This window comes from Strix uralensis, chromosome 1 (genome assembly GCF_047716275.1).
Source record: "Strix uralensis isolate ZFMK-TIS-50842 chromosome 1, bStrUra1, whole genome shotgun sequence".
Taxonomy (NCBI): domain Eukaryota; kingdom Metazoa; phylum Chordata; class Aves; order Strigiformes; family Strigidae; genus Strix; species Strix uralensis.
The window spans coordinates 145,172,867-145,185,565 of NC_133972.1; the positions used below are offsets into that span (position 1 = coordinate 145,172,867).

The 12,699-nt window shown below is 39.1% G+C and overlaps 1 long non-coding RNA gene across 2 annotated transcripts in view; it reads right to left on the reverse strand.

The window, feature by feature from the left end:
* Nucleotides 1-12,699, reverse strand: part of LOC141949860 (uncharacterized) — a 47,806-nt gene that overhangs the window by 4,404 nt on the left and 30,703 nt on the right. The window lies entirely within an intron of this gene.

Here is a 12,699-nt window from a genome sequence, read left to right on the forward strand (position 1 = left end):
ACTCGCAGGCCTGAGTGCTACATGTGTGTCCCCTAAACAATGCAAGGGAGGTTACACCTCTAAAATTAGAATTGTAGATTCAATACATTGTGGCTTAAAGCTGCTGAAGCAAGCCAAGAGGAAACAACTTACTGAATCACAGGATGGATGAGGTTGGAAAGGATCTCTGGAGGTCATCTGGTCCAACCCTTCTGCTCAGTCAGAGCCACCTTGAACAGGTTGCCCAGGATCATGCCCAGATGGCGTTTGAGTATCTCCAAGAATGGAGACTTAGGGGCTTATGACCCACTTATTTCAGCAGGTAGCATCCTTTTGCTGAAGCAAAGTGCTTGTTAGCAGTCACAAACATCAGACTTCTTCCTGGTATTGTGTATGTATGCCAGAATTTGCTTTCAAAAGTGGCAATTTTCAAATTTTAAACCTGTTATCTTGACAGCTATGATACATCAACCACTAAGTAATAAGACTTCCTGAAAAGTGGTAATCTCATTGGTACCTGTACAGCTTAAATGGTATCCAGGCTAGTATGTGACAGAATAAATTTCTGCTTAATGGCTAGGGTAAAAACCTGGAAATGCCTGTGAAGTTCTAACCACTGCTGCCATAAAAAGTTTCATATACCATACTCCATTGCACTTCAAGGTTGCTCCATAAATAATAAGTAACAGCAAAGACAACCAACATCAGCCATATATTTATCATCTTGTTTGCACAAGCCTGTTTACCTGGAATGTTGCCAGTGCCATATGTTTGCTTTTGCTGAATACGAAGTACTTTTGTATTCAGCCAGACAATGCAAGCTGGTGTTCGTAAGTCATATACATGATGTACAGGGAGAGTCTGCTGTTTGTCTTACCTGTGTGGTCTACCAGGGAACACTTTTTCATTTTTATTTTTTTCTTTCAAGTTTCCTTAGAGAACTGTACCCCAAAATCTTCACACAAAACCCTCTCCAGCATAAAATGATACATGGCCTTATCATAAATTCACACTTTGCAGTTAGACTCTTGTGCAATGGATAGCCTTTTCAAGGAAGACATATATTCAGGCCAACTCAGAAAAGAAGAAAAATTCCCTGGCATTCATGATCCATTTCTTGAATGGTGAGTTCAATTAAGATAAAGCTGAATAGAACCATTCAGTTCTTCCTGACCTCTAGTCTCCTTCACTATTAGCTCGTATGAACAGGTTATAATTAGGTCTTGAAGTTGTTTCACAACAGACTTAAAACAACATCCATTCTAACATCACACTCAGACCTATTTCAACTGGAAAACTTTATGAATTCTTAATGAAAAAAAAAGAGACCACTTTGGTCATGGATCAGAAAATGATCAACGGCAGGTAATTGCATTACTGTCAAGTAAGCAGCTCTGATTAAAGGAAAATTTATTTAGAAGAAAAAAATAAAAAGAAAAAGAAGGCTAGTGTGTTAATTTGAAGTCATCGTAAAATATTCAGCCAGCACTTTGATGGGGGAGAGAAGCACGTTCACTTGCAAACTGTTCATTTTGCACAGTTTGTGATCTTGTCTCGCGCTTGTCTGCCAACTCCATGTGTTAGAACATTTTATGATTTCTCCACTGCTATTTCTAAGGGTTGGATGTGTCCTAGATTGACATGGGCGGGTAGACTGTGATTAGAGGTATTCCCTATGAGTTTAGATAATAATGTCCTGCATGGAGTTAGCAATATTTATAGAAGTCCAGAGAGTTTACAGAAGAGTATCACTCACTAAATGACAGTTTTAGGATTTTCTAACTCTTCAAAGAAAAGCCCTGCAAGCAACAGCTGTGTGAAATCTAGTATCGTAGAAACAAGCAGTAATGAAAGTACAGGCAGTGGCTTTATTATAAAATTCCCATGGACATTTTAATGTCAGCCACTTCCTCTTCCAAACCACAGCATCTTATACAGTCACGTAGCACCTAGTGACAGTTGCTTATACTGAGTGTTTGATATATTTTAAGTCTATTTGGCAACTGGACACTCCACCACTGTCCCTCTTCCTCTTTCAGTATGATGGTAAAGGGCTGTGCTGCCTCAATGCCATCGATGGTTCACTCAGGCCATGAGACTCCCTGACCACCAACTTCCTAAAGGTACAAGTGCAATGGGCACATGTTCAAAGCCATCATGGCTCCATACCAAACAGCGAGAGGTATGATGACAAAATTTTTCAGGGATCCCTGACTAATTTTAGACCACAAGTCTTGCTGTTTTTTTATCCAAGCCGCAAACCAAAGCCGTTTTGGGTACATCCCCATGCCAGTGTGGATTACAGTGTAGTGATTCCCCAAGCTCTCATGTTCATCCAACATCAAGCTCTTCTGGATGCTCACTTTCATTCAGAGCTCAAAGCAACATAGCTTTGTTGCCTGAGCTGATGGACCCAGATTCTCAGCAGGGCTCAGTGCTAATACCATGTAGCTGTGTTGCTCCTAATCCCAGAATAGTCAGTGAGGATGTCAATCCACTGCAGTTTATTAAACAATAAAAAGATATCCATGTTTTGAAAAAGGCAATATATAAGCACCGTTTTTATAATCTTGCATGGTATGAGGCATTGTATATATATGAGAAGAGGCAGCCACTGCTCTTTTGAACTCACACCCTGAGACAGAAAAGAAATGCATTGAGACAATATGCAATAAACAAGTTATTAGAGCAGACAGGTGGATATTAGCTACATATTTTTCTTGAGGGGTAGGTTTTAATGAGTCTTGTAACATCACTAAGTATTCAAGGACCTGGAAAATTTGCTGCGACGTACTAGAATGGAATAGAATAATTCAGGTGGACGGGACCTACAATAATCATCTAGTCTAGCTGTCTGACCAGTTCAGGGCTGACCAAGTTAAAGCATTGGTTAAGGCCATTGTCCAAATGCCTCTTAAACACTGATAGACCTGGGACAATGACCACCTCTCTAGGAAGCCCGTTCCAGTGTTTGATCTCCCTCTTGGTAAAGAAATGCTTCCTAACGTCCAGTCTAAACCTCCCCTGGTGCAGCTTTGAACCATTCCCACGTGTCCTATCACTGGATAACAGGGAGAAGAGATCAGCACCTCCCTCTCCATTTCCCCTCCTCAGGAAGCCACAGAGAGCAATGAGGTCACCTCTCAGCCTCATTTTCTGAAAACTAGACAAGCCCAAAGTCCTTAATCACTCTTCACAGGATATGTCTTTCAGCCCCTTCAGCAGCTTTGTTGCCACCTTCTGTCAGTGAAGCCCCAAGATCAAACAGGGAAAAAGAGTTTGTGTGGCACTTGGGTACCTTGGACCAGGGATAACACAGGCAGAAATCTTTCTCTGTAGCGCTACACGAAGGGTGTCTCTGAGAGGCACAACAGACACTCCAAGGCTGATAGATTTCCCAAGAAGCAGAGCTAGGCTGGATGCTGATCTACCAGCCCAAAGGCCAGGTCCAAAGGTTCAGCTCACTCCATGAGGTGGGAGGACTCCACCTGCGGGGTTCATCAGTGTAAGAAGTGGAATCCATGACCAGTGACGGATCCGCTTTGCTGATCATGTGCCACCCCATATATAGAAGAAGAAGCAGGCTAGTATAAGGACTCATGGAACATTTGCTCCCACTCTCCTCCACAGCTGGGCCTCCTCCAGTGCACCTAAGCACGGAAGGACAGTTGGAGAGAAGTGCCCTTTCCCAAAAATAGGAGAACGGATAGCCTATTTTTTCAAAACTGTGTAGCAGCAGAATACTTTTTTGAAGTTACTGAAAAGGTCAGGGAAGAACTTCCTCTTTCCTCTGCCCAAATTCCTCTTCAACCAGCTAGCTTGAACTTGATACAAGAAGAAGAACATGAGGCTGTTTAATAGGATGATACTCTCATCAGGTGATGCAGAATATTGTAATTTGGATGATGCAGACCTTCACCACTTTACCAATTGTATTTCTGCCCAAAGTCACTATAAACAGTCTAATTACATTATTCTTAAATGGCAGTCTTAAATAATATATTCTTTGAGTCAAAATCAAAACCAAAAGGTCTCTAGATACTTGCACTGACATGTCTTTTTGTTGTTTTAGTTAATAATAACCATGCCCTGAGAAGGAAGATAGAAATACTAAAGAAAACAAGAGTAGCATTTTGCAGGAAAAAAAGATAAAATCAAGGCTTGAAAAAAATACCATCCTCACTCAGAATGTGTTCCTGGGAGACGTTTGAAAGGACAGCATTTTGCAGATGAGCTTAAAAGAGGGTGGTAAACATAATTTCCTCCTACTCTCTGTAGAAGTGCATCAGACTCACTTAAATGCTTTTTGACTAGCAATGGAAATCATACGCAGACGGCATTCTGAAACTGAAGTATTTTAAATTATTTTAGAGACATAAACAAGCAATTAATGAATGATAAAGCCTACAGATACAAAATGCAGCAATCCCAGCATGAGTAAAATGCCCCTGCTGTGACTTCTTAAATATCCTGTTCTGCTCTGCATTTCTCTCTCTGGAGAAGAACTTGTCATATCATCAAGGGTGTGGGGGAAGCAATACAAAAAATTAGGGCCTGATCAAGAAAACTCTGATGTGACTAATAACTGACATGAGTAATCACATCCACTAATTGAAGTTCAATTGCGTTGCCACACTCCCTGCACAGGAAAGGCTATTCTTCTTCCATGAAGAGTGGAGTTAGAAGACTGAATTCCTGAAAGGTCAGGTGTCCTGTTCCTTTGGATTTCAGTTTAGGGATTTATCCTGAGGAAGAGTAGGAAGGGAGGAATCACCTGTAATAAAGGTGGCTATAGGAAATGATATTCATTTTTCATCCAGCTTCCCAGAGATTCCTTAAAGACGTGAACATGAAACAAGGACTGCTCTACCCCACTAGCATGGCACATGCATGGAGGGATATTTTCAGGCCTTGTACTTCAGGTGCTAATTTTAAGTTTACAACCATTGTAGTGGCTAAAGGACAAGAAAACCATGAATGGTGCAAGCTCCTGCTTTTCAAGGCTATCAGAGTGCCCTATAGAATCAATAGAGACACCACCAATGAAGCGCTTTATAACAGATGGTCTCTGTATGGTCTCAACCTCCGTACTAAGACCTTGATTTTCCAAATATCCCACAAGCCCACAGTCTAGCAGGTAATGGGGTAAATGTAGCCTTGCTGAAATCTCTCTCCATTTATCACTCCAGAGATGGCTCCTGTCTGAATGGGAGTGAGCTGGGCTGCTGGGACTGTTGATGTGAAGAAAGTTGACCATGCTCTTAAGTGATTTGCAAGATCCAGCTCTTAATTTCTGTTGAGTAAAGTTCTATTTCTATCTAGTAATCTAATTCTTGTAAAGTCTCCAGGTAAATGGAAATGTGAGATCATTCCCATGTGAAAATCCATTCCTACTTGTCAGAGGATTTTGCAAGCACTGAGCAGCTATCTAGGTTAAAGGAAGAGAGGGGACTCTGAAAATATCTTTGCCTTTCAGAAAGAAAAATAACAAACAGGAAAAATGTCTAAGCTTGTGGAATGTTAAGATGATTTTAATTCTGAGGAATAATTATGTCAGTGTAATAATGACCTCATCTGTCATGCAACTACCATACTGTGATTAATAGATTTATATGATAATAACAAAATATATGAATAATGTTTTATTAGACCCTGGGCCTCATATCTAAATACTGCAATATACCTGGCTGCATGATAAATGTCAACCCTGATTCATGAGATGGAAAAGCCTTTCTTCCTTCAGCATGTTATGCTTTCAGTAATATAAGCCTTTGAAAAAATGTTTATTTTTGTCATTCTGAGACCATTTGTCTTGGAGAGGATATGAAATAGAAAACTAATATACCAATTATCACCCAAACCAAATAATCCACATCAAGCCAAGCAAAATATTTTGTATTTAGTTAGTAGTTGCCTTATCTTTGTCTTCAATCCTTTGCACTGTGATCAAAACTGTGCCTTCTGAAGTGTTCACTACTAATAATTGGAAAAAATGGGTCATATGTCTGCTCCAGCGCTTATTGTTGCTTACAGGAACTAGAGATTCCCACTAGGGCTAACAAAAAGCTTTATTAAAAGATGTTGCAAGGACTCAGATGAAGATAATTGCCCAAGAGGGGTAGGAAACCAAGTAAAAAGCAGGCCTGTCATAGGCAGCCATCACTCCTAGGCATTGCATTCCCAGTGACTGAAGAGCTAATGACACCAGACTCTTAGGAAATTCAGTGCCTGCAAGCTTGATTAGATAAGACAGCAAGTCTAATCTGCATTTAATGAATGATTTAGAAATAACTTTAAGAGCCTAACTTTAAGGTAGCAGGGTATTGACAGAAATAGGTACATGCTCTATGCACATCTTGTGACCTAGCTAATTACGGGTGTCTGAAAAAGTTATTGCACTTCTTCCATCCAGTTTCAAAATCTGTTCTCTGCTTGTTCTGCCAGCTAAGAAAATCTAGCATTTTGTTAAAACTTATGCTTATGTTAAAACCATATAAGTAGAGGCTAGAAAATAATGAGATAAAAAGGAAAACTGACTTAACCTGTTATTTCTGCAGTGCATTGTAGGCAGACAAATATTTATGCCTCCATGGAGCCCCAGTGTTACTAGTGTGAATTCACAGTGACATCTGCTAATCAATAAGAGGATTTTGACCTACATTGGTTTTAACACTCCACGTAAAGAGTGATAAAGATGTACAAGTAAATGCAAAAAAAGAAAACTAATCAAATATAAAGAGATTAGGACATTTTTATTCTTTTTAATCCCAATAGTATTTTCTCCTGAGGGAAAAATAACAATTTCCTTTTAAGAGGTGGTTCTTAGGTATATTGTTTTTCAACTAGAAATAATTTGTGAATGTTGGCAGTGCTGCAAAATGTCACAAAGGGAAAACTGTATTGACATGCACAACCTGCAGTGACACCATCAAAGCATCAGTCCTTCTTGGAGTCTGAAAACCCTCCAGCACCTTCCTTTTGATTTAGCAGGAAAAAATTGCTGAGGCATATTTAAAGCTGACTATGTGTCAAGGTTCCTGTAGGGAAGAGAGGTGTTCAAGAGACAGCTAATTGTCACCCGCACTTTTCAGGCCTTTCTCAATACCTTGGTCTTTTTGTCACTGAAATTCATGCACAGGATTCGTTCAGCAGGTACCACTGATGCTTTCTTCCCTGCACCTTACTTCAGGTCTCATACAAGTACCCTGACTTTTTCAACTCCCACAGCCTCCAACACTTACCTCTGTTCTCAGCTAGGACCCTAGTACAGTGATCTAGACCTACCATGTACTCTCAGTATGGATTGCCATCTCATGTTCTTTATCTTGAAAATACAGAGCCTGGGATAACTGGGACACTTGTGAAACAGCAGTCACACTCTGTGTGGCAGGAAAAAAGCTACTGCCAAAGCGTCATGGAAGCAACCTACAGCAGTGCAGCTGAGGGACAGCAACTTGCTCCTTTGTCATGGTTAGCAGATTATGATTCCCCTGTCTGTTTTGGTGTGGTTTTTTGGTTTTCCTGTCTAACTGAGTTTCTTTAGTGCTCTGGACAGCAGTGTGGATAGAATCAAAGCATTTGGAATAGCTAACTATTCCCTGCATTTTACAATGGAGGAAATAAAAGCAAACGCTGAAATAAAATTGATCTCCAAAATCTTACTCTGTGCAATCAGAAAAAAACCCCAAGGCTCATACATTAACTATGAGACTATTCTTACTTCCCAGCAGTCAGAAATGAGCTACTGATTGCAAGTGCTTGAGAGAATGAGGGCTCTTGGCCCTTGGAAAAGTCAAGGGAATCTGGGTTAGACCCAGATTGTAGCACCGCTCATGCAGCCTCCGCTTAAACAGCCAGCTTTGCACCACAGAACTTTTCTCTGACATAGTGCTGTATATACCACCAGCCTTGTGAAGTCTATGACTCAAGATCTCTGAAGACTTATAAGGTTGAAAACATTCTCAACAACTTCAGTTCTTGCAAGGCATTTTAAGATGTAAGCGAAACCTGCTGCAACAAGCCCAGTCTGGATATGCAGAGTTGACAAAAGTGGCACACTGTGCAGTATTTCTATTATAAATCCTCTGTTCCAAGGGACTAAAATTCAACTGTAATTAATCACTGCAGGATGGAGCTAGGCAAGACAGCATTCCAGACAAGTACATATTATTTTTCTTTCAGCAAATCTGAAAATATTGCACATGTATGTGGAACACCGGGCGGATAACTCCAGGGCCTTGAGATTAGTTCATTTTCCATTTTAATAAAAATAGATTTAACAACAAAAAACAGCATACAATGGGGATTTGTAGCAATGGAATTTCACCAAATGAAAACACTACGACCAAATTAGAGCCTGTCTACCTCTGCTCCTGTCAAAGGCCCTTTATTTAGCCCTTCCTCTAGTTATGAGTTCTGTAGGGTTTTTTTGCACACTAAATCTAGGTTTTTTTCTCATGACCATAAACTACAGCAGTGCCACAGAATTCCATCACAGAGAGCCATTTGTGGTGCTCCATGAATTAGGGCTGTAAAACATGGCCCAGAAAATGCATACATCTTAAAGTCCGTTTTATGACTGTGGCTCTGTGTCTGCTTTGACTCCTGCTGGTGTTCTGGTAGGAGCTGTGCTGTCAAGGAAGTCTGTCAATATTTTTTTTAGTGCTTTTTTCTACCTGCCCTGACTGGTCATCTATGAGTCCTACACCCAGACCACCTAATTAAACCTTTTCCTACAATGACAGCACCAAAAAAAAGAAAAAGAAAAGATACTCTGCAGCCAATTCAAACCTGTTTCCCAAGGGGACAGCAGGAAAAGCCATTCCCAGATTCCCAGAGATTGAGACTGTGTTGCAGGAATAGATTTACCTGAGGTTTTTTTTCTTAGTTGTTCTGGATGGGGAAAATCTCTGGTAAATTCACTGATGGCAGAATAACCATGAGACAAATGTAACCCAGATGGTGTAAACACAAGAAACACTTGATCTGTTGTATGGTACATAATCAGCTACTGTGGAAGAAGATGATGGTCAAATTTGTGATTATTTACAGCATGTAAAGGTAGACCCTGAAATGGCCTTTGTTACCATGCACCAGCCAGTCTTCTGTCACTGTTTATGTACTGTTTGTTTCATTTCATAGAACATAAAGTGTCACATCATGTTCCTTATTTTTTTTTATAAAACTCAAGCATTTTTCAACAGATTCATAACGCCCAATGAAAACTCAGTCATTCATATTTTATCTGTTCAAACTGAATGTTTTTTTCTAATTGGGATTCTATAACAGTGTCACTCCTAATACTTTCTCACACTAAAATATTTTCAGTGTTCATCTGCAAATGTGCACTGAAGAAAGCTTGGAGTTTAAAAACTTTAAAGGGATATTATGCATTTTATATCTTTTTTTTTTCAGTTTAATATTCCACACCTCTGCTTATTATGGACTAGGCCATGGTTTCATCATCATACTGACAGCAATAAAAGAATAACATACACTAGAGAGAGACAAATAAAAATGTTTAAATATGTCAGTTATACAATAAAAGCTCTTGAATAGAGCACACTGAGCACAAAGGAACCCAGCAAAGGAAAGGAGATGACAACAACTGCATTACTTTCTCAAGGTAACTGACAGGAAATTTTCTACCCTGAGATTATTCCTTTTGGTCATAAAGATAAAACATTATCAGTGTTCAGAAAAACTCAGGAGACTAACTTTCAACAGTTCCTCAGTACCTGATGGTGTTCATCCCAGAAATCAATAATAAAAGTACAAAGGACTTCAATATGCAATCAGTTTTAAGATGTCTCTATAGAGTCCAGTAGGAAATCGGTTCTAAAACCAGATAGTGTTACATTGCCCAGTGTGTTCAGCTGATAACAAAATAGGTAATTTATCATTGAAAGTAACTACTTTTTTTCCATATTACTTGTCCTTATCTTTTAGTAAATGCATGGGCTGGAGTAACGGCTGTACTGGGGTCTCGTCATGAGCAATGGAGTCTTGTAGCCCCTGCTGAAAGTTACTAAACCCAATCAAAACAGAAAAAACAGTAAGATGAGAAAAAATATCATTTGTTGTCCCAATAGGCAATAGAAAACATTTTTTTCTCATCTTATGGTTTTTCAGTCCCTTCTTCAATCACTGCGGACTAATATCTATAATGTCATTCAACATTAATTCAGATCTATGGTGATAACTCCTAAGGTGGGACAGGGACTGAGATTCTAAACAAGAATGCATTAGAGTAAGTAGACTTGTGTTCTCACCCTGCTCTCCATGAACATGGAGAGTGGTTTAGCTCCTGCTTTTTTGAGGTGAATATAAAATCAATTTCTTAGAATACCCTTTGACCCCAGAATCCCATTCAGACTTCATGGCGAGTGAAGCTTTCCAAGATTAGGTCTAGTACCTTCTACTAGTACTACACTAACTCAACACCAGTTTCCAGGTTTTCATTTGAATGTAAAAAAAAGTTGTGGTGGGAGTAAAGTACTCTCTATAAAATTGAACATGATGAGGCATGCAAGGGCTTTTAAAAGGGCTTTGAATCTTTTTAGTCATCTTCACACTTTCCCCACTGTTTGGTAAATGGTACAAGACGTCTCTCATTTCTAAAGGTCTGTTGCAGGCTGCCTAGTATTGCTTGTGATTCAGCCTCCTTTTTGCAGACAGTTTTTTTGCAACCTACACAACAGGGAGGCTGTGAAACAATTTCAGTTCACTCAGTCTCCGAGACCTGAAGTTAAGTGTCAATTTTCAGAAATGTATCACTGCATAAAAAATCTCAGGTATGTTGCCAAGGATTTGCTTAATTTTGTTACAGAAAAAGAAAAACAAAACCAAAAACCAAAACCAAAACCAAAACCAAAACAGGCCACCCCAAACAAGTAATGCAAGGTCAATCAGCCTGTATTTGTCTGTATTTCTATCTTTCACATGCAGCAGTGGTGAGAGTGATTGTCAGAACTAGTAGCTCTAGAAACCACAACCATCAGACTGAGACCTGAGTAACAGTATCTCAAGGTATAGCAACTATACTTACAGTAGCAAAGTATACTAGTATAATAAACTTAATTCATAGGGTTTTTTCTCTGGCAATTTTTTTGCAAGTAAAACTCCAAAACATAAACCATTACATAGGGCCTAAATGTATGGGGTTTTTTATCAGTCCGGGCAATCAGCACTGTAAAGATCTGTTTCCACCTGTTTTCAGAGCAAGAAAAAAGGGATGGTTTTGGACACTTCAAACAAAGTAGATTTTTTGATTATGGGCAAAATGAATGAATATAAAACATTTGGAGCCATTTTTGTGAGGTTATAAACAAAGGGATCACTCAATGGCTTACTGTGAATTTACTGGGATACATTTATCCATTATAATGTTCTGGAAGTACTTATTAGTTTGATTATGCTAATATTTCATTTTGGTTTTGCCAGATGGATGTTCAGACGTGCAATATTTTCTGAAGCTAATGTGGGATACACCAGAGTGGGGACTGAGACACTAACTCCATGGTTCATTGGAATAAAAAACTTCTGCAAGCCACAGGAGTGAGAGAAAACCTCGGTGTTTTAATGACAGGGATTGTAGTCATGTTCAGAATGAAACAGACCTGCTGTGGCAATTTTTAAGAGAATAACACTCATAGTATTATATTAATTTACCAAAACTGACAATTACTGGATACCTATGTTTCGTGATACTGTGAATGCTACTTTTCTTTTTTGACTTAGCACATAAAAGAAGATACACATGTCCATCCTGTCTACAGTAGCTCACCATATAATTGTAAGTCTTACATAAATCAGCACAAAAATGTCTACTTCTAGAAATGGAATAATCATGGAATGAAATTAACACTAATGATTTCAGCTCAAACAAACAGAAAGGGTATTAATTAACTACAAGTTTTTCTAGTGTCACTCATTATGTTTGTTTTTAAATTCCTAATGTATTGGGCATTCATATAAATATGCTTCAGCTATTTTGAAATTTTGTCATATATCTTGTCGTATGTATTATATCATGAGTTACACTTTTAGGAGTCCCTATACTCCCAGTCTGGAGTATATTTAATTTATTTATATATATTAATATATTTAAATATTCTTTTTATTGAACTTGGAAGGCCTATTATCTGCTTTGGGCAGTTTCTACAGTCAGTCTCACACTCAATCAAATTAACATCTTTTGTTCTGTTTTGAAATTTAGAACATTTACATCCTAAAGACAACTTACCTCATCTATTCTCAGGTATGCTAGTGAACAGATTCTCTACATCCATTATTTTTAGGGCTGGGAAGGGTGAAAGGGAAGTTATTTGCCTTCTGGAGTCTGATTCTACCTGAGCTTCTCATACATACAGTATGGGCCATCCCTTGCCACTATCAGGCAGAACAGAAGCAGATGTTGGAGAGATCTGTTTCACAACTGATCACGCAATATAAACTAAACTAATCTCTAGTCCAAATCCCAGACCAGGACTATATTTTGACATGGTGAAAACTCACTGACCTATGAGATCTGATCTATGAGACTGGAAAAAGCATTCAGGGGGAGAACAGGGGAATGCTCCCACCAAATCCCCATATGACTGTATACTGCCATTTCACTCCCTTGACACATGGTTGATTCAACACCTACATCCAGACAGTCCCAAATTGCTCCAGGTTTTGTCACCTAACAGTGAATAACTCTGGGAAACATAATGACCA